The following is a 4,981-nucleotide window of genomic DNA, read 5'->3' as shown; positions in this document are numbered from 1 at the left end:
TCTGATGTATAAAGACCGGGCAGATCGCCTTCATCTACCTCCAGCCAGTCAGTGTTACGATCTTCCTCGAAACGCCAGCGACCACCGGCCGAGTCCCCTGCCTCCGTCCTCCCCTCGACCTCACCGCACCGCCACGCTTGGCACCGCCCTGGCCATCCCTTCAAGTCCCGCTGACCTCCAGATCGGGCACAAGCAGCTCCTGCACCCCACACCCCTATGATAGACACCGATGTGCCGCTTCCCCGGTGAACATGCGGACCAGGTGCTCCGCGCGCCTAAGCGGGTGCTGCTTCTTTTAATTGCGATTCAACTGGCCCTGAATTGAAATCCAGACGGGCTACTGACCTCTAGCAAAGGTGAAATAGTAAATTGGAGGAAACCTTGTGCATTTAGTATCACGAAGAAGATGCAGTACGAAGCGCTCAACTAGTTTCTTTCATGGGATGAATACGGTGTGAGCAGCGATGTAAGATTTGCACGAATAAGGGAAGAGGAGTACCTCTTTCTGCTGGCAGTGTTGTGTCCTCCTTCTGTTTTTCCAACGATCTTCTTGTGGTTCGCTGGAAACGAGAAGTTGTGGAGGACGATGGAGCCTTGGACGAACCCATGGACAAGTTGTTGAGTGTGGTGCGGTGGCCGTCTGTCGGCGGCGGGGAACCAGATCCGAGGCGACGAACGACGACGTAGCGGGAACAACTCCGGTGCGGTGGACGGTTGCGATAGTGGAGCGACAGCGGTGAGGCGCAGGACAGTATGGTCGAAGTGGTTCTGGTATGGCGCACGTCGGCATCGGCGTCATGGAGGCAGCTCTGCCTCGGCTTCAGCTGCTAAGTCCTTGAGGGTGTTGCGGTTGCGGTTGCGTTGGACGACGACGTCGGGGTACAGGCTCCGGCGTGATTGTAGAGGGCGGCGGTGGATTGGGCACGTTGGGGTGGAGGACGGAGGAGGCTGGGGTTTCGCGGCTGTTGGAGAGGGCGTTTTGGCGCCTACGGAGTATGAATGGGGAAACGGAGGGAGGGAGGAACTAAGGGTGAACAATGTTTCGGTTTGGGACGCGCTTGTTTGAAATTTGGGGAAAGTTACAAACTTTGCCCCCATCTAAAATTTCAGACATATTGCGGGTTGGGGTAGGACAGTAATCTCAGGTGTCCCAAATGGTGGGTGGGAAAGATTTCGGCCGAGCACATAGGTGTTTAGGCGCCCATGGCGTATGAATGCTTCTAGGATGCGGTTGAGACTGGCATGTTGGTGAAGTTACAAACCTACCCCGGTTTAGACCTTTGGACATCGGGCCGATATGCTACATGTGCCAGAATCAGGACAGTAATTTCCTACCACCAAACATTAGTCTCGTGTGGTTTCGGGTGACCAGAGGCTTATTTGGCGCTTCGTTCAATATTTGGGAGCAGAAGCATTAACGTTTTCGGTTCTCTTGAATTGAACTTTCAGGATTTGTCAAACTTCACAAATCTTTACTCTTGAAAGTCCTAAAACTACGATTATTTTCGAATGGATGGGGTACATTTGAATATACATTGTACATGAGTATATATTAAAAAATATGCAACTTACCCTCAGTTCATGCATGGTTCCAGATATAATCTCCTTGGTTGCAAAAAAATAGTTAGACATGCGTATGAATATATAGCATGTTCAAACGCACAACAAAGATTGATGCCCCCTTTTAGATCTGATTTACAAATGCCATTCTCTCGGGTTCAAATAGATGAATGCACTTCCTATGAATTCGAATCTTCGAAACCCCCTTTATGTTGAATTCAACATGTATTCTATTTCGTAGCTAGCAATTTGGGATGTATCCATATAAGTGACAAATGTATAAAGTGCTTCACACTAACAACATGGAGTGCACTAATTATTGTTTATATATGAATTGCAAAAGCAATGCATTGCATGTATTTCAAACCGCTCTCACTCTATGGATCGATAATATGAAATAAACACATGCACATGTTAGAATTCAATAGAGTATGGGTGTTTGATACACCAATTTTCGTTCATACGCAAATTGCAAAATTCATGATCTCATCCAAAAATAATAATGCCATTTATATTTTAATTTAATGCGTAGAACCACCTTTTACACGTCGATGCACTATGCCTCGGCCCGTTCTCACAAACGTGCTATATATCTCTCTATCTTACGCATAAGTGCACACACTTTATATACATCGGCATTTCTCTTTCACACATGCTCATAATCTCTCCCGGGGTGTCGGGGTGTCGCACACACACACACCCTCTCTTTATCTCTCTCTCTCTTTCTGACTACTATGTACCACTCTTTTCACTAATCTCATTTGGAAAACACTATTTTTCTCACATGCATATATACACACGCACGGTCTGTACTAGCCCTCTATGTGCACATATATGTGCCTACGTGTCTCCCGTACGCACATTATCTTTAGGCCTCTCTCGCACACATCCCCCCCCCGCCCCAGAAACACCTCTCTCTTAGTAGTTGGCAGATATGATTCCATCAGGTCATTCGGTAGGATATCCCTGACTGTTAGGCTGGATGGTAATATGAGGCAAGGTTTTACCCAAGTTCGGACCCTTGCAGTTGAGGAAAAATCCTACTCCTGGTCCTGTATATTAGTGATAGGGGTGTGTACAAAGTACACGTGAATACCAGGCATTGTGCGTGTGTGTATACTATCGACGAACTAGCCCCCAGGCTTCTATAACATACTCGGGGCCTAGGGTTACAAATCATATATAGTCGGCTTATCACCAGTGGGGATAGAGTCCTCCACGACTCTGGTAGCTTCGTGTTGTACGCCGAGTCCTCCACATGGGTCTTCGTATCACGCGTCTCGGTCCAACCTATGTGGCGCAGGATGGAACCGACCCATCAGTCCTCATGTTGACCGACCACAACTAGAAACGATGTGCCCACCCCAACTAGAAATGATGTACCCACCACACCACACACGCAATTGACCACTAATACATGAAAGTTTATTGCATGGTGCATCCAAAAATATTTGTTCTGCATTGTGAATGTTTATATTTTCTCCTAAAATATTGGTCATGGGAAAGAGAAACGAAGGGCATATCTCTCCTTGTCTCCACCGGACACCCCCTCTTTCTACACCACTTTCACGTACGCACACAAAATATCTCTCGGCCCTCTAAAAGTATGCATGCCCATGACACATTCACGCGTAACGGTCACTGTATTTCAAGCGAAAGCACTATACGGTCGGTGGACTTCAGAATATGCTCATTACGGTCATCGTATATATTCTCGTGGTGATCATACAGTATCTAGCTCACGATACACCTCCATATTTTGTTGATGACACTGACAGACATTGTATTTGATGCGTGCTCCGTATTTTGTTGACGACACTTACGGTCATTGTATTTGAAGCGAAAGCACGATATGGTCACTGGACTTCAGAATAAGCTCATCACGGTCAGCACATACATTTTGTGGTGCTAAGCAACCTGTGGTTGGACGGTTAGGAGGACAGTGGTTTCTCGAGCCCACCAGGGTTAAAGTCCCGGTGCTCGCATTTATCCTGGGTTAATTTCAGTATTTTTCTGGCGATATGCGTTTAGTGGGAGGAGACGTTCCACTCGACTACGAGGCACCTATGGTGACTTCGTAAAATCTCAAGATCATATGCTGGCTCACTCTCTCGAAGGTTCTCATAGGGGTAGGGTCTGCGTGTGTGCGCTTATAGCGGTGAGTGCTTGCGCGTATATATGAGCGCTTGCGTCTGTACCGTGTTAAAAAAAATACATGTCATGATTATACGATCACTGGCTCATCCGTACAACTCTGTATTTTGTTGATGACACAATCAGTTGACCAGTCAAACGTTCCATGTGGCGCAACTAATGTTCGCGTAACCATGGGGCCCACCTGTCAGTGTATATGAAAGAAAGAAATGGTAGTTTGAGTCGGTAGTGTGTTAATAAAATACATTTTAGGGTGATCATACGGTCACTGGCTCACCATACAGCTCCGTAATTTGTTATGACACGATCAATTGACCAGTCAAACGGTCCACATTCAGCAGCGCACATTACCATAGGGCCCACCCGTCAGCGCGTATATGAAAGACAGAAATGGTAATAAATTAGTGGTGGTGGGGATTCGATGTCGTGAGACCTCTGGTTGGCAGTCATCGGCGGTGGGGGGCGCAGTGATTTGGCGGTGGTGTGGGGATCGCCGGAGAAAAAGCTCGGCGCTGGGGGGCCTAGAGGGATGGCCGGGGCGGCGGCGGACCGACGGTGGGGAGTGGTTTCGGGGCGCGTGGGGCGGCGTGGCCGCGCGGGCCGGCCGTGGGCGGCGGCGGCCGGCGGTTTGGCCTGCGGTGGCTGGCAGCTCAGTGGGTGGAGGTTGAAGATAAACTGTAGGCCCTTGATTTCGTATCCAACAGCTGGAAAATCTACTGACCAGAGATGAAAAAGTCGGTCAACTGAGGTGCAGCCTCACCCTGCACGTACACATGCACGCACGCAACACTCGCACGAACACACGCACGCATGCAGGCGTGCAACACTAACACGTACACATGACGAACACACGCACGCATGCAGGCGTGCAACACTGACACGTACACATGCACTCACGAACACACGCACGTACGCACACATGCATGCAACACTGAAATGTACACATGCACGCACGCAACAATCGCACTCCTGCATGCACATCGGCGACACCGCACACGATGCAAGACACACGCTCAACCTATACGTGCATGCACCCTTTGTTAAGGACATGGATTGTTACGGGTATTAATCAATCTTATCTTTTTTTGCAAGGTTTAATCAATCTTGTCTGTGATAAGCTGAACATTGATGTTTGCAGCGGTCTTTATAAATGACAACGTATCGAACGGGCTATCAACGTATATATGAAAATTTTAAAATTCTCTTACATTATATAGTAGGCTTATCTAGATGAAATAGATGACGTCACACTCAATGAACAATCATC

Source organism: Aegilops tauschii, chromosome 4 (genome assembly GCF_002575655.3).
Source record: "Aegilops tauschii subsp. strangulata cultivar AL8/78 chromosome 4, Aet v6.0, whole genome shotgun sequence".
In the NCBI taxonomy this organism is placed as follows: domain Eukaryota; kingdom Viridiplantae; phylum Streptophyta; class Magnoliopsida; order Poales; family Poaceae; genus Aegilops; species Aegilops tauschii.
This window is presented reverse-complemented; position numbering follows the sequence as displayed.